General features: G+C 39.6%; 1 protein-coding gene across 2 annotated transcripts in view; it reads right to left on the bottom strand.

The window, feature by feature from the left end:
- Positions 1-24,973, bottom strand: part of EDIL3 (EGF like repeats and discoidin domains 3) — a 257,033-nt gene that overhangs the window by 25,780 nt on the left and 206,280 nt on the right. The gene's annotated exons all lie outside the window — the stretch shown is intronic.

Genomic DNA, 24,973 nt, shown 5'->3' with positions numbered 1-24,973 from the left:
GCATGTTTTTTATAACTTAAATGCAGCATAGTATAGGTTCCTACGTGTAACCTCTCTAAGCCTTCCTGAAATAATTAATTCCATGATTATTCATGGTGACACCTTTGAGATAACTCTCGAAAGTCACTTTGTAGATTCATTAAAAATATTAAATATTACCACTATTTCCAGTATAAATAACTATAGATGTGCTGCAGACATTACGCTTGTTGCTTTCCATGCTTAACATATTAAAGATTTAGTTGACAACAAATGTTATGTCATGTTCAGACTGAGCAGATTAGTAAAATCATTTGAGTCATTTTTTCAATATCAGAAAAATGCCAAAATCCCCTAGGCGTACTTTGGCTACAGCTAATTGCAATCAATATTTTTTTAAAAAGGAGAAGATAGTAAAAGAGAAACGTACAACTATGGCTGGAAAAGCAAACATAGCCCTCTCAAAAACACAACAATTTTCTATAATAAACAAGGCTGGATCTCAAAGAAAGTAGTATCTGAAGCAGAATATTTGCGAAATGTTACATTTGCACATACCCACACAACCCCTACTGACATCTGTTACAGCTAACAAAGAGCCGCACACATACCACAGAGGGTGAAGTCTGGTCTGCCATAAACCAGCAGAAAGATAGGAGATGATCAATTATTAATGAAGTCGAAATATTAACTTAAAAGTTTTGAGCACCAACACACAGAGAAGTCTGTGAAATCACAGCATTAAGGAATCTGAAAAGAACATATTTTCAGCTCTGGGCAATGTGTTTTCCTTGTAGATCCATCAGACATTTCTTGCTTTTTTTTGTTTTTTGTTTTGCCCTTGTGTTCCCAGTCTTCCCTTCGCAGAGATTAATCTTTTAAATGGCTCCTGCAGCCCTTACTCTGTCAAGTGGGTATAAGCCTAATTTATTAAAGCCCAGTGTTTACTGTCAAGGAATCTGCACCTTTGTGGAAGGCTTGGCAAAACCAGAGGTTTTCAGTCAACTTCAAGCATGCGAGAGATGTTGTGACACATCCACTTTCATACTTTGGTGCTTAAAAAATAATTTTAAACATATAAATCAGAGGAATAAACTTGAACATCTACCAATTGCATCTACCAGGAAAAAGTCTGGATAAGAACATGTCTCAATGTAAATTAACTTATACTGGAAAGCAAAGCATTACATTCACTGGCAGACAGGAATAAAAGATCTTTGCTTATCACTGCAGCAGACTGTCTGCTAAGTAGAGTTTTCTATCAAGAATTCAAGTAAAAAATTCTCCACTGACTGTAAGTAGATGTTTCTCGCTCATGCATTGAGGTTCCATGGAGTGGACTGTTCCCTAACTACTGCTCTCTAGGCAGCAGAAAATACATCTTTATTACCGTAACACAGATCAGCAGTAATTTGCGTGCTGACTTGCAACAGATTATTGTGCTTATATCAGATGACTCTGTGAAAGAACATAATTTTCAAGTTTACTATGGTATCCAATAGCGAAAATGTTCATTTTTCTCATAGAACACAGTGTTTTAAAAAGCACGGGCATTAATGGAAAGTTGGTAACTTTAGACAACAGCATCTTAAGTATTTTTCCTCAGTGACTGATTCCCAGCGAGTCTTCACAGAAGGGTTTTGCCAAGGTGGTTAAAGACACTCCCAGGGTTACACCCACAGGGGATATAACTGTCATGTTTTTCCCAAATGTCATGTTAAACCAAAGAGATTTAACAGCTTTGTGGAACTGGATGAGAATATTCTGCTCAAAGCAAGCACTGCGTAGCATTTCAGTTGGGATTAAACACTGTTTTTGTGTTAGCCCCAAAACACACACAGAAGGTCCCGATTAACCTCCTTTATGTTAGTAATGTGGTTACACCCATAAGGTTCAGTGAAAACCTTGGCTATAGGCACTGCATGCAGGTACACGCATTAAACTTCCGGAGTTCACAAGAAATCACTAGCTCGGTGAACTTGACCTTCTTACATCACAGGCCAGAGTTCTCACCCCAAAGCTACAGACCACCCCCCGAGACTCTCGAGGTTATACAGTTCAGTCCTTCTACACTGCAAAGCTATGCACAAGGCAGATCAGCCTTTTCCTGCATGAAATCCTAATTTCAGAAGGACCTTGTCAGACAGACGGCGAGGGAGTTCACTGGCGAGGCTGCACCTCAGATTCTGGGTTCAGTTTTGGGCCCCTCACGACAACACAGATACAGAGGGGCTGGAGCGTGTCCAGGGACGGGCAGGGGGCTGGGGCAGGGGCTGGGGCACCAGGCCTGGGGGGGCGGCTGGGGGGCTGGGGGGGGCAGCCTGGGCAGGAGGGGGCTCAGGGGGGGCCTGGTCGCTCCCTACAGCTGCCTGGCAGGGGCTGCGGGCAGCGGGGGTCGGGCGCTGCTCCCGGAGAACAAGCGACAGGGCGAGAGGAAACGGCCCCAAGCTGCACCAGCGGAGGTTCAGATTGGGCATTAGGAAAAATGTCTTCACCAAAAGGTTGCCAAGCACTGGAACAGGCTGCCCAGGGAAGCGGTTGAGTCACCATCCCTGGAGGTGTTTAAAAGCCTTGTAGATGTGGCATTTAGGGACAGGGTTTAGTGGTGGACTGGCCGGCGTTAGGTTAATGGTTGGACTCAATGTTATTAAAATTCTTTTACAATCTAAACTATGATTCTATGATCCTATAAACACTTAGGGGTTACCCTGATTTAAAAGTACTTTGTGACTCCCCAGGTTACATGACCCATACTCCATCCTGTACAAGAGCAACAGGGAAGACTGGGGAAAAAAATACTTATCTTTACAAAATGTATAGATTTTCACTATATGAAGTGGATATTTTGTTCACAGTAGCAGTTTTGATTGTACCACTGTGGGTAAAGCAAATAATTCCTAAATTAATAATAACAAAAAAGCGCCAATATAGGCATTCTCAGTATTTCCAGAATTATGCAATAAAGTGGTATGAACACTGATACTATCTGTAATATTCAGTAATTTATTTCTGAGGTTGAGATGATGATCCTATGATGACAACAAATTTTGAACTTTGTTTTGAAAGAGACACTTAGTATGCATGTCTGCAATTTTGCTGGTGCACAACAGCATGAAGGTCAAAGGCTAAATCAGAGTATAGCATTTGTACTTTTAAAGTTATCTTCTTTGCATTCTTCTGTTTTTGATTACACATTCAACTGCAAAAGGCAACCTTAAAGAAAAGCAATTTTATTTTGGTTGTCCAAATAATGAACATGTGAAATAGGCAACAGCCATTTAAAAAGCTAAAAAAACCCACACACAATCCCTTACATTTTCTTGGGACTTCACAGAGCTCATGAAAGCCTCATTGACTGAGATGGCAGTGAAATTATCTGTAAGCAGAAGTCTGGCTGTGTTTTGATTGCTCAGAAGCCAATCAGGGTCTTTACACGGGCAGGATTTTGAAAAAGCGTTTCTTTGAAATGTTGTAAGATGGCACCAGCTCTTGAGAGCAGGTGGGAGGAGCAGCCTGTAGAGACTCTCGCCGGCTGTAGCTCAGCAGAGCATGGCAAAACATCACAGACGTGCGTGGTAGCAAGGAACGTGATTCATTCCTAACGCTACACAAATGACTCATGCGGGGCCTAATGAAAAATCCAGAAGAAATTCTTGTACAAAGTTTTGAAAGATGAACTTGGTTTTTAATAAGGCAACTCTTCCAGTGATTTTGCATACATTTGGTGAGTTTTCTTTTCTATGCTGAAAGTCCTTTGAAGTCAAAAAGTATTCTATTACAGAAATACTCACACACACACACACACACACGTATATATTCTCACCTACACAGATATATAAATTCTAAATGTACTGCATTTTTGTTTAACAGTTTTCATATTTCCTGATCTGTGAAGTTGCTATTTGGGTTACAGCAGCATACTCCCAAACATACTCCTTAATTCAGTTTTCCATCAAAATTCTGAATTCTGATTTCTCGGTCCCCTGAGAGATTGTGTGTCCCTATGCCAGGGAGATATGGGTACAGATTTTAATGTTTATATATATGTACATAGATATATAAATTTACTTATGATAAATTCAGCTGTGATCAGCTGTAAGCACATGTGGAAGAAGCAGCAAATTTTAAACTGAAAAACATTGCTGCGAGCAGGTAGGAGAAGCGAATTTCTTGACGTAGCAGCAATCAAAGATCAGGAGATCCAATGTATGGGATCTAATGAAAAAATGGAAATAAAATTCTGTGGGATTGTGTGGCTGTTGTATCTGGGGCAGTTGTAGCTAACAGCTCACACCCATAGCTTGAGGAATTTTCATTTTCATTATGGTGCCAATAACATGGATATTGGATGATATTGAGTCCCTAATATTTTTCACCAAATACATGTGAAATATTAGAACCATATATTTACGTCATTTTTATTTGGTCTACATTTAAAGTTTCCCTCTGTAGACTCTGGATGCCATAGCTATACACTATCAGAAAAAAAAAAAAAAAAAAGTTGTTTTTAGAAGGTTTAAAATAGCTGCTGGTGCTTGGTCTAAACAAAACCAAAAATCACACAGGAATGAGTATTTTGAACAGGTATAAGCCCTTTCCATGTTCCAGTATTTGCCAGTGCTGGGATAAATAACTGAGCCTTAGAGCTTCACTGTGGAAAACACCTTCTGGAGCACATGCACACAACAGCTTCTGCTGCTGAGCACCCATGGTGATAGCACATGTAGCAAGCAAACAGCTGATACCTTACCTGACAAGTTCAAACTATTCTATGAGTTTACAGTTCTATACGATTAGAAACCAACAATCACCTGTCAGTGCAGCTCTATTTTCCTGTTTTCTCAAATATTTTCGTTTTTGGCTCATGGAAGTCATTCAGAGCAAATCTAAGAGCAACAGGACACATTTGGTCCTGTGCTGGCTCATTATTTACAACCAAAAATGCTTCAGTATTCCCTGGAAGTAGGGGAGACTGACAAAATTAAGAATGTGATCTTCCTGTTAATGATAGTAATTGTATCGGTTGGCCACATAAGGAGTATCTATTTTCTCTGCAAACCTTGTCTCAGCTACATTCTCACTGATGCATGCAAATTATATGTTATTTGTCAAACGCATCTGTGCTTCCACAAATATTTTTGAAATATTGTAGGAATATCCTTTTATCATTGCTTTCTGCACCAGTTTACGTGCACTTACTCTTATTATCCAATTCACTCTACCTTCGCTAAAAATCAACAAAAATAATTTAGGCCAAAATAAGACAAAAAAGACTTAATAAAATTTTACCGGGCACTGAAAATGCATTTAATCTGTTGACAAATGCATTGTTACACATTAACTCACATCATGTGCATCTTAAATCTATCCCTGTGACAGTAAGGAGTGTACTGCATACCAAACATTGTATTTCATCTGTTCTTAGTTTCTCAGGCTGCATATCAAAAGTTAGTCTTATTTCTATACAGCAGATGAAATATAATGATCCTGGAGAAATATGGAACTAACCTTTTTGAGGAGAAAGCATTGAACTAAAATAAATGAGATGGGACTTGCCAGTATTTTTATGTACTACTTAATGTAGAGCTCTGCAATATGTATTTTTATCTGTACAAACTCCTGGAGGAGCTAAGCCTTTTCTAAACAGAATTATCAAATCCATAAGAAGGCACACGCCATATGTTTTTCTCTCCCTAAATGCTGTTAATTTTATCTCTACCAAATTATCCCCCAGTTGTTCTAAGGGTGTCTCTGCAAGCGTGCAAACATGACTCACAGCTATGTACACAGTCCAGCTCTAGCTGCTGTGTTGCCAGACCATCCTAAGAAATTATTCTTTCAACCACAGCAAACTAAAAATAGCAGCACTTCAAAACTGTATGTATATCAGCTATGCTTAAGTTTGTCTCTTATCTGCAAGCTCATGCGAGGAACAGCAAGACACAAACTTTCTTCTTCTGTTTGCAGCCATGTTCTTAAATTAGTGTACTTTTCATGGGGAATATGTTGTGCCTTACTCTCAGGTCCCAAAAGCACACAGATTAGCCTTGCATGCCTCTTTTTCCACTGCTACAGTCTGACACAAAGCTGGAGCTATGGTAGCAGCTACACCACCAGTGACAGGCACAAAATAAAGGTTTAGCTCCCACAGCTGCTCAGTTAGGAGTATTCTTGTCAGACTGTGTATTTGTTTCACGATTTGTTTCCAGAAGTTTTACCAATGAAATGTATCAATAGAAAAACCTAGTCCTCTTTGTGCATATTGCAGTCTGCTTAACTATGTTAAAAATTAAACTCCGTGGGGTTTTTTTCCCCCCCAAAAGGAGGAAAACCAGCAATATACTTTGTAAAGGAAAGAATTTTAAAAGGTGGTATTCACTGCTTTTGACTTATTGCTTAAAATGTGTTACTTGCAACAAGCTCACCAACATAAACTGTCCTGCAGGGATCTATTGCAGCACCAACTTGCACTTTAGTACAGATTAGAAATATGTTAACACAACCAGAGATTAAATATATATCTAACTGCATTTGATCATTAAGGTAACAACCTTAGGTGCAGTAAAAGAGAAATCAGTTATGATGTAACATGCTGTAATTGGTTTCCCTGAGAGCAAACTGGTTGTCTCCGTATCAATTTTCCTCAAGCTACCTGCGTTGAATTAGTGAATGCTCAGGTTCTTCTGGTTTCATAATTTTGCTCCTCTTTTGACGTACAAGTGTTATGCCTATCAATGCGCGATATTTACAGTCTATGCAGCATGGCTGATTTGAAATCTTGTCATCTGGCTGCTTTGTGACTGTATAAATGCAAAAAGAGCTGGAACCTTGCAGTCTGTTTGGCTAGCTGCAGTGATAAATGCCAATTAGTGATAAATGACTTCACTGCCACGGATGCCTTCAGCACTGCTTCCACACTACCATGCCCCACACATTTTGCCTGCCCAAAATAGTGTAGCAGCGATTATTATTAAAATGAAATCTCTGCCTACTGCTTTCAATAAGTAGGTGTCTGTGATCTTCATGACTTGTCAGAAAAAGGAGTGGCAGGAGCTGTGAAGTACTGCGGTAGAAGAACATCACTGTGGCTGAAATATCAAGATACCCGCCTGGAAAAGAGATGTCCAGCAGCAAGGTGGTGGCCTCTGCGTACGGCTGCCATCCACATGCGGAGGCATATGGTGAGGAGGAGGCAGATGGCCGGTCTCCCTTCACGGCTCCCAGCACAGCCACTCGTGCAGGCTTTGACAAACACAATGATTAGGAGCCTGCACTGGATGTCGGCATGACTGAGATGGATGAAAGGATGGGAGGCAAGAGGACAGGTGGTAAAGATGTGTAAACAGAAACCTTTGTTTTATTTTAAGGGGATGAAACATCCACAAGAAAATCAGAGTGGGATGTTGGCAACATGACTCGGGCTGCTGCTGTTTCAAGGCAGCCTAGTTATCTTAATATGAATTGTTTTTTTCAAGGTAGATAGGCAGTATTGGAATTTTCTGTACTAAAACTGGTTTAACTTTTAACATGAGTTTGGCACCTGTGTTACTTTTAATTGGTAAATTGTTTTTAAAAAAACCTGCCTTTTTTTGTCCTGGAAGTGACATACATGATAAAATTTATATGCGCCTCAGGATACCATTATCTGCCTGCTAAATCCCACAATTTTGGCATGGTAGACAGAAGTGCTAAGGTGTGGATTACAGCTATCGAGCAAAATCTCTTCATGAATTTGAAAAGAAATACAGATACCATTAGTGACTACATTTTCTCCCTCCTCAGAAGGGTAATTCTGATTTAATTTTTATTCTGGCAATGTGACCAGTGCATGACTGCTGTCTGTCATTCAGTCTAATGTGATGCATTAGATCAATGAATTTGAACATCATGTAAGACTTGACATGTATTTTGCAAAACCAGTCACCACTTCACCCCTTGTGATGCAGCTCATCCAAACCTGCTCATCAGGAGGTCTTGCAGCGTGTTCCTAAGCCAGCAGCAGCCACATTCACTTGGAGCTTCTGAGAAAATTCAGGCCCTGCTAACTCAATGTGCTAGCCAGGAAAACAAGCAAGTCGTTTCTCTTGCAGAGGGGTTGTGAGCAGAAAGACGAAAGACTTCCTCATTTGCAGTCTGCAAAACTGGTGAAAACTAGGTAACACAACTTTTCCTGAGAGCTCTGAGCACCTCACCAGGTCATTCTGCATGAATCTGAATTTCTAGCCAGTAACCTCTCAGGTGCTTCCAGGCAGAGAGCTGCCTAAAATACTCTGGAGAGCACTTGGAGCTTTTTTGTGGCGAGACCTGTGAGAACATATTCTCAAAGAAAAATAAAAGAAAGCTGAGTCACTACTAGACATTATTCAGCAAGTGAGATGGACAATGCAATAATTTTATATAAAACCTCAGTAAAAATAAAATGGAAATGCACTGATAATGTTATTATGAAAGGTTAAATATTTTCATTATTTTTTCTATATTTATTGAAATCTGTAAAAACATATACTTGCACAAATATGTACTGATTTGAAAACCTGTACAACAATTAACAAAAAACAAATATGATGAACAGATTAAGTTTTAGCGTAAAGTATCTAAACAGGTCTTCAAACAGGAATTTGCAGCATCTGTGCAATATCCATTGATCCACTGTACAAATTAAACCCTTCATCCCAGCAAAAAAACCCCACCAAACCAAACACCTAAAAAAAAAAGTAAATCTTGTAGGCAACAATTCCTCCTCCTTTAAGTGTTGACAAGAACAGAGAAGATATAAACACCTGCTTGTTCTTTGTTGGGTGGGCAAGCTCTTTCTTCCATCCCTATTTCCTACTGCCTCTTCTGCTCCCTGTAAGGTTCCCCCGTAATTACTATTCAGCTTATATTGTTACGATGGAGTGTCAAACATTCAGTGTTTCCTCATCACATCTTAGCCTAAACCACACATTTTTGTTACTGCGAGCTTCAGCTAATACAAAGTGCTTTCATCTCAGACTGAAACACAACAGAGTGGAAAACCTTTCAGCTTCTGTATAAGCGAGAGATTCCTGTGACTGCTCACAAAAAAATTGAAGCTCTTGTTGCATGAAGTTACTCTTAAGCACATGTTACAGTGCTCACACTTCTAAATTCACTCAAGTATGCTTCCTGTGGTATTTGTAATCCAGCACTAAACTATGCGTGTCATCCTTATTTGTATAGGGTGTTCTGACAATGACTTTTTACAAATACAATTAAAGCAGGTGCATTTAATAACGGTGGCTTTGAAACTAAAAAAGTCATGCAGGCTTGTGTAATAAGATTTTAATTCTCTATTTTTTCCCCATGCTAACAATTACAGTGGACATAGCTAATTATGTTCTATGTGTTGATTACTTACTTATCAATGTGCCACAAACATGTTTATATGTTGCAGTAAATTAAGCTTTTTATACATAGCTTGCTATCAGCATCTTGCCTATTCTCCAATCATTTGTTTATCCAGGCTGGAAAATACTGTCATTTATACAATCAAAGCTACTGTCAATATCTTTAAAATTTCATTGACTATAGTAATACCTCAAAATTCTTCTGCAGAAAACTGCCTTTTGTCAGTTTACATAATAGCTCTTCTACTCCTTTATGAAGTATAAATTGTGGAATTTTACTTAATAACAGAAACAATTGACACTATCACACATAATGGTAACTTAAGAGCTTATAAATATTGATAATGAAACAAGTAGTAATGTAAAATGTGTTGTTCTGACTACTTGCTTAATTGCTTATGTAGGTAATTCATTCTATGATGAAGGTATTTCGGCTACATAGTATCAAATACAACACAGTACTTGACATGAAATCTATAGAAATTGAAAGCAAAAGACATACGCACAGAGGATTTATAAGATAGAAGGGAGCCCTTTGGCAGACCTCAGGTACTTATCATCACCTTCTTCTAATGCAGACCTCCTTGTCCACCTGACAGTGACCAAGGGACCTTTTCAGTTCAGGGACATGGATAAAACCAGCAGAACAAAACTGCTAAAAGCAAATTCCATACTATCTGTCCACACTTCATACTATCTGTCCACACAATCAGGCTGCCTTGATTGCCAGCTCCCAAGATTTACTCCATTTCTTGAGGGCTAACTGGAAAAGCATGTGTTAATTTCAGGGGACAGCATGCTGGCACACCATCGTTCTTAGGCGTTTAAATTATTGTGTAGGAATATATTTCAGGTTATTACCCTAATAATATTGAAATAAATTGAGCTGGATAATTATCTTTAAATGACTTCAAATAAAAATACTGAATGACAAGTTGGGGTAGACTTAATCTCGATTAAACTCTTTTTAGGGAGGCTCCTAACCAAAGCTAGCCATGTCAGCTCAGCAGAGTCAATGGAGTGTCAATGGAGAGGACAGCCTCCTCCAGAGGGCCGTTCATTCTGTGTTTCCCAGAAGGGCACCTGAGGAAAGCAGTAACTGCTTAAGAGAGATGGAGTGCCAGTGACTTGCTTAGATTTGGCTCAATAGATTTAGGAAAAATACAGATACACCTGTGCACAGTAAGGAATCATACTGAAACCATCTTTTCACAGGATTATAAAACAGGAGAAGTCCTATTATAAACTGGAGCAACAGTTGCAAGATACGATTCTGCAGAAATAAACCTGAAAGTTCTACAGCACTGAAGTAGTATTGATAGATTGTCAGATACAGAAATGTGTGCCCCAATATTTGCCCTAAAGCACTAAGCATTTGCTTCCAGCTAAATGAAACAGGAATTTCTGAAAGCAGTTCTAACAACAGCATTACACAGAAACCTGAATAATAATAATAATAATAATAATAATAATAATAATAATAATAATAATAATAATAATAATAATAATAATAATAAAAAAAAAACCCCAATCACACACCACCACCACCCCACCCCCCCATATTTAAATTAAATATCATTATGCTGTCCCAACCTTCTTCAGTTTATTTTTCCCTTTCCTTGACTGTGGTACCTTTGCTTGTAATGGTAAATGTCTCTGTAGACGACATTTGCAGATGTCTTCTGTAACAGGAGAGGAGACAAGCTGCACTGGTGCAAACCAAGGGCCCAGTATCTGGCTCCCAAATGTAGATACAAAATGCAAAATATATACATATGTTGGCCTAATACACCTGCAGTCTCCCGTAATTTTCAGATAAAGAAATTTCTTGAGCCTTGTGTTTTGTCCACTTAATAATTTCTAACGGGTTTCTTCCTGTAATAATGGTAAGTTCATGTCCAGTCTCCCCTTGAATTCAAATCAGCTTCTCACAGCCACAAAATCATTTGTCAGAGTTTCTCTGGTCTATCATGCACTCTGTAAAACCACATCCTAAAACCTGATTCTCCCAGTTGATGTCCGCTAGTTCTTGTCACACATCCTTGCCTTATCCAGGCACAACAGGCAGTGTCTTATTATCTGCTTGCGGGCAGTACAGAGAAGAAAAGAGGGTGCAGAAAGCATGAAATTTCTAAGTCCTCAGTTCTGAGAGTCTATAGGTAGCTAGTGGTATGGACTACCACTACTATAGTGAGCTCAATGCTAGCTCTTAATGTGGATGTGTTTCCTTTTATTTGTGTAAACCTGCCACCTGCTAATCTCATGTGACCCCACTTTATTCTTACATTGTGAAAAATACTGTATACTGAATTCCTGACCTGCTTTTTCCATACTCTGACTTTTTTTATATTACATACAGAGAACTCAGAAGATTTGGCTCAAAGTTAAAAAACCCTACAACACAACCAATTTGCTAAGTGTCTGTCAAGTACTTTGGGCAACTGAGCTAGAAATCATTTACAGGATGGTATTGGACAATGAATCCTGCACGGGAAAGCAGCGATCGCTCTCGTAAGGTAGAGGTGTATGACTAGGGGTTGCAGTGCGCCACACTGTTTACTCCCAGTCATTATCCTATGTAATGCGTCAAAAATATACAGAAATAAATAGCAGCATTTACACTGACTTTGCTACATTCTGGATCAGACTTACAATACTAATTTTTCCAACATCACAGCAGCAAGTCTTTATCAGCATGCTGCCACCCATACCTGAACATACACTCTCTGGCTTCTCCTGCTTCTGTTTCAAGTAGTCATTGTTTATCTTAGATATAAACCTTTCTGTAAAAAAAACCACCAACATTTTACATTACTGTAATAGGTTAGTTAATAGCAGTTTCTGAGCTGTAAAAAGCCTCCTAAATAGTTTCTATGGCAATGTGGACCTAAAATTAGAGTGATAAACTAATTAATATAAGAAAATAACAGAACTGCCTGCCTTTGTTTTTATCACTGCTACATGACGATTAAAATCAAGTGCAGTTCATTGAAGAGATCTGCATTTTACAAACAATGCCTTTTTAGAATCACGGCATTCAGCTTCTTATTACTTTTCAGTGTAATCCATGAAGTAATGGGGTGATACAATGCAAAGTGACAGGTGATAAAATTGTCTAAAAAGCCTCTCATGTAGTCTGTATTCCAGTTCTAAAGACCATGTTGCTTAAATGCAATACTAAAATGAGATTTACAGTTCTCTGTAAAACTGAGGAACAGATTAAATTTGAATAATTGATTTTAATGTTTTCATTTATTTTCTTGTGCATTAAAGTTTAACCTGCTTATATCTTTTAATGCAAAAAATAAAATCCAGTTCCCAGAATTCACTTGTTTCAGTCAAAATGGAACAGAAAGGCTCACGCAATGTGGGAGGACTGCAATGTAAATTAGCCACAATTTCCACCTTCCAAGTGAGCTTCCATAATAGGTGACAGGTTTTTTTAAATCACGGAAATAGATGTTCCTCAATATGACAACATTTAGATCCAATTGCTCCCTTTTTTACCAGAATGCTATTATTCCATTTGAAGTTTGACTTTTCAGAGGGTCAAAAAATACAACACTGTGGTCCTTTGCTACATACCCTCTCTTGCTCCGGTAATGGATGCCATTATTGTTTCATTAGAACTAAAACCAGATAACATTTCCTGACATTTCACCAGAAAAGTTGGATGTAATCAAATATGTTAAAAAAAATTATAGTGGAAGAAGGAGAATGGTTGCACCCTTCCCATGTGCATCTGCAGAGATACAAAGTAACTCAGACATGCAAAATTCTCAAAAGACCCTTCCTTCCTTCTCTTATTTTTATGATGTTTTATTTATGATGTATATTTTAAATGGAAAATTACCTTAGAAATTTTTTTAGAAATGCTTGGTTAGAGAGAGACTCAGACTGCCTTAGCCACACAATATCACGTATAGTAGGATGGGGAATAAAGAGGACCATGTTAAAACTCCCTGATAATAACCCTCAAATAACTCTTAAATTCTCATAAAACAGAGATTTCATTTTTAATATCAAAAGACTTTCTAGGACTATGAATTATTGCTGTGAACCTTGGAAAACAAGACTTCAAAGTTCCTCTCAAATAAAAACAACCCCTCTGATGTGTTTTGGAACACAAACCAAATACTACTGTGGCCCTGCAATTTATACTGGTGTACATTTGGGGGAAGTGAAAAGAATAAACGGTTTGGTGGCAGATGTTGTGAAAAATGGTCAACCAATAATAACAGGAAGCTGTTTCTAAGCAGCTCTGAGGTTTATTTTGAGTAAAGCAGTCCTCCCACTGGAGATAGGTCTGTGGGCAGGCAATAAGCAAGCTTGTCTAAGAAGCAAAATGAGAGTATCATTCATTAGTGCATGGGTTGTGCGCGGCCGGGCTATGGTGCCGGGGCTGCCGGGCGCCGCCGGGCCCCGCCGCGGGCGCTGCCCCCGTGCCCGGTGGAGCCCGTGGCCGCCGGCTGCCAGACGGGCCCGGCGCTGGCCACGGCCCGGCCCAGCAGCCCCGGCGGGAGCCCCTGGGGGGCAGCGCGGCTGAGGAGGGGGGGAAATGGCCCACGGAGCTGCGGGAGAGAGCAGAGAGCCTGCCTGAGAGCAGCGGCCCTGCAGCCCCCGGGCCGGGCAGGGGGAGGCCGGGGGGGACCGGCCCGGAGCAGAGCCCCCCCGGCAGGGCAGGGCCGGGCAGGGCCGGGCAGGGGGAGGCCGGGGGGGACCGGCCCGGAGCAGAGCCCCCCCGGCAGGGCAGGGCCGGGCCGGGCCGGGCAGGGGGAGGCCGGGGGGGACCGGCCCGGAGCAGAGCCCCCCCGGCAGGGCAGGGCAGGGCCGGGCAGGGGGAGGCCGGGGGGGACCGGCCCGGAGCAGAGCCCCCCCGGCAGGGCAGGGCAGGGCAGGGCCGGGCAGGGGGAGGCCGGGGGGGACCGGCCCGGAGCAGAGCCCCCCCGGCAGGGCAGGGCAGGGCAGGGCCGGGCAGGGCCGGGCAGGGCAGCCCGCGGGCAGCCCAGGGCCGGGCAGGCCGTGCCCCCCGCCCGGGGAGGGCCCCGCGGGGCAGGGCAGCACACGGTGTGTGTCAGGGCCGGGGGGATCTCTCCCCGCCCTGCCCTGCTGTGGCCGGCCCCAAAGGCCCCCGGCTTCCCCCGGCGGAGCCCGCTGTGCCGGGAGGGAACTGCCGAGCGCTCTCCCTGCCCGGGCCTCGCCCCACCAGCCGGGGGTTACAGGGGCTCTGCCCGGCACCGCGCGGGGGGCGCCGGCGGGCGGCAGCGCCGGGCACCGCGGGGCGGCCGGGCCAGCCCGCCGCAGTTAGTTACCTGGCACCTCGCTACTGATGGTCAGGCCATCGCTCCCATTAGCTCATTCGAATTTGGCTCCCATTCTCCGAATGTGTGATCCCCCCATTGCTGTGATGTCCACACTCTTTGATTGAGGTTCACCCCATCCATTGTATAGGTATCAGCATATTAACACATTTATATACAGAAGAAAATTACGGCATTTCCAGAGGTCCTGTTAAAGTGGAAGAAGAATCTTCAAGGCTGAATATCAATGAGAGACACTGAAAATAATACGGCTTTCTTTTGTGGTGGACTTGTGTGTTGCTCCCAGCTACGTGACTGCTGTGTTCTGATGTCCTTGCTGAATTTGGAGGCACCTATGCTTTGCTAATTCAGCTGATCAGTGAGTTTTAGTCTCAACACTGCCATGTAGGTTGGCTAGTGAGTCAAGAAACCACCCTCTAAAAATCTCTTACTTTTATTCTTTGGCTCCATGAAACATCAGCTGAAGCTGCCTGGTACCTCTCAAAAAAAGCAAGTCTTAGCTACTCCTCCAACATGCTATTGAGGTTTCCAAAAGTTCAGGATACTCAGCATTGTGTAGCAACACACAAAACTGAATCCACAATATTTTACATCTGGTATACAGTGGCAGTGTTTGAGTTCAAAGTAACGTAAGTATAAATAAGGCAAACTGAAGAACTTCTCAAAGTAAAGTCAGTAAAAATAAAATCAGATACAGGGATATACAGTGAATTACTGTTTCGAGCCTTTGTAATATTTCTGATGTTGCCAAAAGGCGATCATTAACAACCTGCAGTAAGGCCTTTAAAAACCATTCTGATAGTTCTAAGAAAACACTGTGATATAATTCTCATTACCTCTTAACAAAGATGACCCATTAAAATGGGTCTAAATATTTTTACATTTGCCGTTAGAAATAATAGAGCTCCAGTTTTTACAGGGGTGTTTTCCCTTTACTAGCTATATATAGAGTTAACTTCTAATTGTGAAAGTATTCTTCTGCTTAATTATACAACAAAGAAAGGCTGGGTTGAAATAGGATTAATATATCTTGTGGTTAATTAAACACAAAGCTTCTAAGGAGATCACTCCAACAACAAAAGCAATTAAGACTTGGTTATGTATAGGACATAATTAGGCAGGAAGTTCTTGTAATCCCAAGAACTTAGTTTTAAAGCATGCATTTCTTTAAAATAATCTATTATCTGACTTACTTTAGAGAAAATTTATCAAATGTGAGTATAAGCACTGACAACTCAGATCTGTTATGAGCTCTGTCCCCATGTCAAAGATGAATTATAGATTAAAAAAGGTGGCTCCATTCTGAGAAAATTTGCCTCTGTTTCTATCTTTATGACTGTTGACTGTGTCTCAGCTCCTGTGAGTGTATGTACATACAGATACAAGCCCAAAATCAGTGAGGAAATTCCAACAAGGGTCTGTTTCAATGCTATATTACAAGTCTCAAGGTGCTCTTGAACAAAACACAGATAATTGGAGAATGTTTAGTTGCAGTATTTTTGTGTATACTGCAATTTCCCTTTTAAATTCTCTTTCTCACATTTTCTGCTAAGATTTTTCTCTTCTGTCATATTTTTTGACAGGGAAACTGCTCTTGCGTTACTTGAGGATCTAGCAGGATGAATAATACTAGGCAGAGTGGAAAGAGGGTCTTGGACAATACATTTCTATATAGACACACCTGACTTAACATGGAAACCAAAACCAAAAAAAACAAGATAATATGTATCCTGCTGAGACAAACACTGAACTATGAGTGAGTGGGATGTTATTAGGGAAAAATGAATGATGAAACCAATTAATAGGCTAAGATTCAGGAACAGCAAAGAAATGTCCATATTTAGTTTATGTGATGTATTAACATGCTGAGATAGGGCCGTTTCATTTTTCTGATTACTGCTAGGTAAATGTCAGCCCGGTTAAGCATGTTTCCCCCTCCTCTGAAGAAGTCTGCAAGGTAGTTCATTGCCTTCTAATTTAGATTAATTTGAGGTTCCTTTGCCACCACTACCTATTTGTGTTTGCATATCAATTTAATTATTACATAGCAAAAAAAAATACAATCTCTGTCCACCGTTTGCCAAGCTAGGAGCAGATCTGTTTCTATGTACTTTGTGTAGGGAACAGAATATGGAAATGAATGGCAGATTTTGAGCAAACATGTTCCGAAGTCAACCAGAATCTTATAATACAGTTTCACTGTGTTTTGAAAGTGGCATAAAGACTAAAATCATACGAATGCAAAATTGAGAGGCCTATTCAGTGAAGAATACCTTTCCAAGACCTTTGTATATTTTACTCATAAGATCTTGACAGTTACATGAAGAAAATGTAAGTGCTTGCTTAGTCAAGAAGTAACAATTGGGAACAAACATGCAGGGCTAATAAAAACAGCACAGTCCAGTTAATAAAGCATCGAGCTATCAGAAAACAGAACCAGACTCAGTTCCACTCTATTTGTTTGCTTTCACCCTGCACTGGCTTTTGTCTCATCTGCTTTTACATCAGGTATTTCTTGCTGCTTAAAGATAGTTGACCTTGTCAAGGTCTCTTCATTTCTCTCCGTCATCTGTATTTTTTTTGTCATCCTTTTGTCTTGTTGAGACTGAAAGTATCGTGGGGCAACAACTGTGTCCAATTGTGCATGAGTCTAAAACTAAATCAGATGTAGCTGTGAAAACAATGAACAGTTTTATTATGGAAAAGTGGATGCTGTTTTGAAACACTCCCGTGGAAGAAGAAGGCATGCATAAGGAACACGTGTGCACCCTTTCTTTCTCTATTTCTACCTAGCCAACTTTGTAGCCATTTTGTTATTTTAAGACAGGGCAAGGAAATCAGACTTTTGTTTCGTAAATAGAGACAGAACACTTATTTCAAATCAGTGGAAAGGATAAGTAGGTAAAACAGGCAGGAATTTAATAAAAAAATGAAAAAATAACATCTTTCCATTAAAATGTAATGAATGCCATTTTCAGAAGGTGCTTCTATTGGCACCAAGGAAGAGCAAAATTTCTACTGTAAATACACAGTAACAAAAAATACTTCAGACTCAAATCCTGTGTACATCAAAATTCAGAACAACCAGGGAGTTTTTACTTACACTCCCAGATTTTGTAAACAAGATCAAAACCTGTTATTGTAATAGGAAATGGGTCATTATTCAATTTTACTTTCATCTGCAGGGGAGTGATACACAGAAAAACTACAAGTCAGTAAGGCAACTGACAATACTCTCTTGCAGTGCTTGAGAGCTAGACATGATTCAACTGTTTATGGAAACTTCACGAGTGATTTTTGTTAGTGATGATGAATTTGTTATGTTTCAAAGATGGAACACTGATTTAGCTCCTCATTTTTTACCGAAGACTTAACAGAGAGAGTAGGGCGTATAATTCACTGTACAGAGTAGGACATTGTGCAATGAAACATTTTTCTCCTATAAAATCTTAACTGTACTGATTTACAGTTCAGATGGACTCTTTCCTTTGTACTCGTTTATTAAGGTGTCATCAAACAAATTTTTGTTGCAGGAAACAACCATGCTATATCTATTTGTTGACTATTTCCTGGACACATTGCAACAAAAACCTTCTGTACTCTGCCTGTCCTTCTAACAATCTCTTTGTTTTTGGCCAGAGTAAAATCAATGATTCTACCAAGGCTCTAGACTCTGCTACCTAAATGATAAAATGCACCCTAAATACACCATTGAAAAAGCAAAATAAACCAAGACTTTATGCCACCTTATTTAATTCCAAGGCTTAAATACAATTACTACTATAAACATTTCCATAAAATGAAAGGCAGAAGAAAGCTTTGCAAAGTCAAAAGCAATTTAGGAAGGGAATCGTGCTGAAATGCACGATTTAGTAGCATTATTAATGTGAATAATGCATTTAACTTGAAATTATTTGGGGGGAAAACTGGGTGAGAGAGCAACTTCTGGAATGTCCATCAAATATTTGCTGACAGGTAACTGTGACTAGGAAATCAAGGCATACCTTTTAATACCATTTCTCTAAGCTATGTTTTTGTTAGTAGTGTCAAGAAAGTGTTGGCAACATATGGAGAGATGAGGCTTTAAAACAAAAAATGGGGGAAAAAAAGCTTGCTCATCATCTTGAGCTAGACACTGCCCTAAAAGCTAATAGTGACCATCTAGTTGTAAACTTAGAGTGGAGAAGTCAGTAAAGTGATCTGTTTGTATCTCTAGTCCAGGTAGTGCAAAGTAGGTAAATTCAGCCATGCGCAATTTAGAAGCGAGTATCCCTCTTTACCTCCCTTTGACTAAATCACTCAGAGCTATTTGTCCATTTCTACTTTATTCTACCACTGGCTCTTTTCATAGGGAAATTTATCTGTAGCAAGTTTCTGGAAAAGTATGGGACAGGAAAGATCCATATTAATAATTTAATTATGCCCTGTTACATTGCTGCATGCTGTGAATGTTAGTGTGTGAGCAGGATATTACCCTGTGAAGCTGCTCATCAAGGTAAGCATAAGACCAAGGAGATGCCAAAGCTGAGTGACCAAGTTAAGTCCTCTGAGCAGAAATGACAGCTGCCTTGCCAAGAACCACAGGGAAGGAAAAAGATACTGATTTGAAAAGATAAAATGACCAGTATAGACTGTAAATATCTTTCAGTATCCCAATAAAAAGCATAGCACAAAGAAAGCTTGACCTCTATACAACTTGTCATTCGCCATCTGAAATCTAAGAACTTACTTTTCTGCTTGTGAGAAATTGTAATTAAGAAACAGTACCAACTCTGCATCTGAAGAGTGAAAAGACCTTTTGTTGTTGTACACGTAAAAGACATTGATTCCTTTCCTGATCTGTGGGTGATGGCTGTGGCTTATTGAAGCTGCAGAGAAAGATACATGCCTGTTGTTTACCATGTGTTACAATTAAGCGTACAATTCCCATAGAATACTGTATCTTTCAAAGACCAGTCACAACACACTGCTTAGCAGTCCAAGCCTTCTAGTAGTCATGTAATTTCCTCACTATGTTAATAAAATAACGTTTTATCCTATTCCAATTTTGAGTCTTGCAAGTCCTTATTTAATTAATATGTTGTTAAGTGGTTGTTTTGTTTTTTGTTTGTTTTTTTTTCCCCAGGGTGTGGGTGTTAAAATATTTAAGCCACTGACCAGATAGAAAACACTTATTTGGGTACTTTAAACAGTATTGGTATTAATGCTTGCTTTGCTAATGGTGCAATTCAAAAGGTAATTAAACAATCTACACAATTTTCTCCTTATGAGTTGTTTTCAGCATTTAGGAAATACTACAGTGTAGTGATTTCCTATCTAGTAAGCCTCTGCAGAATTCATTACAAATAAACAGGTAAATACAACAAAAAAGAGGAGAAAGAGGCAGGTGCAATAATAGATGAGAAGCAAATACCACATGAGATACAGGAAACAGCATTCTTTTATTGTAGTAACAGAATGAACACCAGCATTAAAATATGCCTAGCTAACCAATACGAGATGAAAAATAATGTTCTCTACCCATATTAAAAAAGGGGAGTATTGACCTCACATAACTTTCACGTTCAAAAATTCATCTTCTGGTTTAAGCTAATTGTCTGTCTCTGTGGCTAACAGAGTAAAGGCTTATCTCCAGGATGATTCATAACAGGAAACATAAGACGATTACTTAGGGTAGGATGAATTATTTCCTGATAGTGCTGTCCTGTTTCCATTGACTATAGAAGAAGCCTAAGCAACTAATTAGAAATAGGTATTTTAAGGTATCTATAAATTGCATATGTAAATTTTACATATAGAATCTGTAAATTTAAATTTTTCTGTAGTTTAGTCCCTTTGCATGAGGTTATATAGCCAATAACTTGGAGAAACACACAAAAAAGGTCTGGGTTGTCTCTCTAGGCTCGTGTTAGCTGTGCTGTGCATGAGGCTGCTGGAGCTGACATAGCATTAGGCATGATTGCCCTCTGTCTTCCCTTGATCCTCATTTATCTTAGTAATTAGACAATTTCAGATGACTTGTGGTGGTGGTGCAAAGCACAACATGTACCACTGTCAAGTTTTGTAAATACTGGAGAAATGTAGTACAGTCTACTTTCTATGAGTACTCTACAAAAAAACCCAAAGCAACAAACAAACCAACCCCCCCCCCCCCCAAAAAAAAAAAAACAAACCACCAAAAACCCCAAAAGCAAAAGCTGGGTGTGATTTAGCCTTTAAATAATATTTTTTTTATTTGATCACTTAGAAGCTTAAACACTGTAAAAAATTCCAGAAAAAGAATATAAGTAGATTCTATAATGGCATGAGACTTTGTAGATGTTTTTGCATATATGTAAAAAAAATGTGATTAGTTATTTGGAATATAATTTTTCCTTTGTTTTCAAACAAGAGACCTTGTGATGTAAAAAAGATGGTCAAGTATTAAACTGAAAGAATGAGTCAACTGCAGCACTCAGGCAATTGTTTTCAGGCGGTGTTGATGAGAAATCTCAGTAGTATTGTCTAATGCTGGAGATTAATTTGGAGGAAAATTCCCAACCTGTATGCTTTATACTCATCACATTTTAAAAAAGTGTAGGTATATATGTAACAGTGGCTTTTCCAATCTTCAAACAATCTGCTATCTTTATTAGCAACTGTTTTTTCCCTAATAGCGCTTAGCTGATCCGTCACGTACAATCAGCAAGAGAAACATTAAAATAAGACATTGCTTGTTGCTCCACTCTGCTGTTTAAGGGAAAGATTATTTTCTTAAATCAACTGAGCTCAATGGTAGATATATAAAGTAACTGTGAATAAACTGTATCAGGTTTATTATTCATGCACATGAAGCTGCAGAACCTTCCACTAGCTTTGCAGCAAAATACAAGCTAAGCAACCAGATGAAAGTCATTTTGCAGCACGTAAACTGTTTTAAAGTTTCAGGAACAGCTATAGACATAAAGCTAGTGCAGTGCTGCTGGTGACCTGAAGATAATATGGAGATGCAAAAGGAACCTCAGCAGGCTGCCAGGTTGGGCATCTTTTTCATCTAGCTGTGCTCTGTAGAGAGACAAGCCTTCAAAACCCTAGCCTATCAGATAAAGCAGTTTGGTTTAGGGGGCAGAAGAAAGCTCCAAATATTGGGAGACACCAAATGAAACGAGATGCCTCAGCTCCAAGGAATATTGCAGAGGATGGTAGATCAGAGAAACATCAGAGAAATTACTTGCTAAGCACCAGGCAGAAGAAAAATGGGCAAAGGCACTAAAGCAGAGGGTGTTGCTGTCCTTATCAGGTAGTGAACGAGAGTGGGAAACTAATACAAAGACAGATACGGCACCTGTTGGTTTAACAGAAATATGGAAATATTTTATACCACCAAAACTTAACTAACAGTAAATAGAGAAAAAGGAAGTTTAATATGCTGTCCTGATTTCATGATCAGTAACTGGAGAAAAAATGTTAATTCTTTTGAATGATCGTCTCAGCTAGGAAAATGAGATACAGAGTGGTGAAAATCTATTTACCAGAGCATTCACCAAGCTATGTGAAAATCAGAAGGAATAACTTTCAATAATCTTTATAGCCTCAGTGTCTCATTCTGGGCATAAGGTGGAAAGTTCTTTAACATTTCCTTTAATGTCCAATGACAAACAGGGAGTGGTGTGACCAGCTGGAATGACAGTCCTGGATTGTGTCCAGGAGGAGCAGAAGCACTCCCAAAACTGGCAAAGCAGCCTGGTCATGGTAGCTCAGCAAGAGATCCTGGGAAAAGCCTGTGAATTGGTTAAAGGTAGCGAGTGATGCTGAGAAGCAAATCGAAGTAATGAGAGAAAGGGACTGCCTTGAAGCAAAGTGAAGTTTAGGCTTTTCTTTATTTTCTCAGTAATTAAATTGAAATGCTTTACCTCATGTAGTTTATGTTGCTTATATATAATTATGGGAAGCAAAAAATTATTTTTTTAATTTTCACTTCCCCACATCCCCCTAATCTTTAATTTTATTCAGTTGATTTCACAGAGTGTCTCCAAAAGGGAGGAACTCCCTACAGAAAGTGTTTAGGAGTAGAGGGAGTTGCTGGAACTGATTACTCGCATTAGATTTGGTAGCAAACCTGAACAACTATGTTGTTCTGTATCACCAAGCTGCATAGATTTCAACTGTGATGAGAACAGAAATGCTAAATAGGTGGATTACCCAAGTTAATGGAAGCTCCTCTGCTATGAACTAGGCTAGGTAACTGACATAGCTTCTGCAGCATCATGTTTACAGGAATCGCAAGATGCCCTTGAGCAAGCATGTGGGGGAATTCAGATGAAGAGTATGACTGAGGTGGAAAAGTACGATTTTGGTCACCTAATCTCATTAACTTTTCCTCCACGTCACAAAAATACTTTCTTCCATTGCTAATGATGGTGTTTGGTGTAAAGGAGTGTTGTGTGGGGAACCTGGGGTTTGTAAGTGATTAGAGTCTAGATCACAAGAGATTTCAACAATTGCAGCAGCAATAAGGTAAGTATTCTTCTCTAATCTGAAAATGCACTGTCTGTGTGTGAAGCCACATAATGCTTCATATTCCTGACTCTGGAGCTAAATTATAGATGTAGCAATCCAGAATATTTTAAACCAAAGAGCACACTTGTTAATGGCTGCATTTTTAAATACACAGAAGATTTAGGATTTTCTTTTTTAGAGAAAACCAAGTAAAACAACCTCAGCTCAAGACAGTTAAGCATTTACCTCTAGGGTAAAAGTGCTGTGAGCGGCCCCCAAGTAGCAAGTAGCGTTTATGCACGATGCAAACATCACCTCTCAGCACCCTTTATCACAGCAGTCACGCTGCGATTTATGCCAGCAAGCTTTTAAACAGAGGAACAGTTGATAGCAATGGCGTTTGGGCAAGGATCCCCCCCAAAAGCCAGAACAGATCTGTCCAAGTCACCCACATACCACACACTACAACAATAACTTTCAAAGGCATTCAGTAGGCTCTTACCCAATTTCAGAGGCCTTCTAGTGAAAACTATAAAAGGTAAACCAAACAAGCATGTAGAGAAAATTCAAAAGGCATGGAAAGCTAACACTGTGAAATACCATTTTGGTAGGTCAGCCACTTTAGCAAAATTCAGAAATCTGTGTCTTACTTTAAGCCTCTTTTAGGATACCATGGAATCCTTGCTGGGATCATTCCTTGTAATGTGTAATTGCTGAGGGAAAAGGGCATACAGATAAGTTTGCTTTCATACTCTTTTTTCTTCCAAATGTGTTTTGACTAAACTCGATGAAAGCAGTATGACTATAAAATTGCAGCCAGTGTGTTAAAAGGTTACCATACAATACTCTGCATTTTAAGGTAAAAATAGAGAACTACCAGCAAAAAAGAACAATGAACAGACAAATCTAAATGACAGGCATGTCTTTCTTACAGAATCTTACCTAGACTTGAAGGATTTGAACCCATCTCTACTCACAGACTGAATTCAGAATAAACAACCTATAGTGGAAATTAACAACCAACTTTAGCACTGAAGGAACAAGTGGATTTAATGCCTCCTGTTTTGGTTTTTTTTTCATTCAAGAAATGTTATGATACTCGTTTGGAGAAATATCACAAGTATAATGACTTTCAGGAAAGGGTAAATTGGTCATATTCCTGTGAAGATAATGAACTTGTATCATAGCTGTATGACAAAGGAACTACAAGACGAGTATTTCTTCACAACTTTCTTTTATACCAGATAAAAAAAAAAGTATGCCTGATGCTTCAAGGACTTGCAGAGACTGTGCAAGTGGTCAGATTAAAGTTGCAGGTTCAGGTAGGCTCATACATAGCAAGACTTAGAACAGAATCGAAAATTTTAGAATGTAAGAAGTAACTCTGCAGCCCCTTGCCACCTGTAGTTGATTAAAAATCCACTGTCACCCACCAGCGGAATAACACATCACAGGGTGTTTCTGTGGAGTCTCTGCACATCCTTGGTTTCTTGTTATCACTGATGGGGCTAAATTTGATACAACTGCCTTTCTTTTATCTGCTTCTCCACTAAAATTTTCCTTCTCTCCAGAAGTTACTAACTGCTGTTTCAAGAAGCTGCTCTAAAAATCTTTCAGCAAATCCCATGTTCTTCACTCCTTCAAAAGCTAAACAGACAAACCAACTGCTCCTTCCTTTCTGTATGTGTGTAAACTTGGAGAAAAGTTAATAATCATATTGCTAAACTGCTGAGCAACTGTAGGTAAAAAAGCTCATATGTCATAATTTATATGTGAAAAGATTGCAGGGGGTTAGTAGCCAGTCTAGTGCTATTGAGGCTTCCTACT

This window comes from Falco cherrug, chromosome Z (assembly GCF_023634085.1).
Source record: "Falco cherrug isolate bFalChe1 chromosome Z, bFalChe1.pri, whole genome shotgun sequence".
In the NCBI taxonomy this organism is placed as follows: Eukaryota; Metazoa; Chordata; class Aves; order Falconiformes; family Falconidae; genus Falco; species Falco cherrug.
This window is presented reverse-complemented; position numbering and strand designations above follow the sequence as displayed.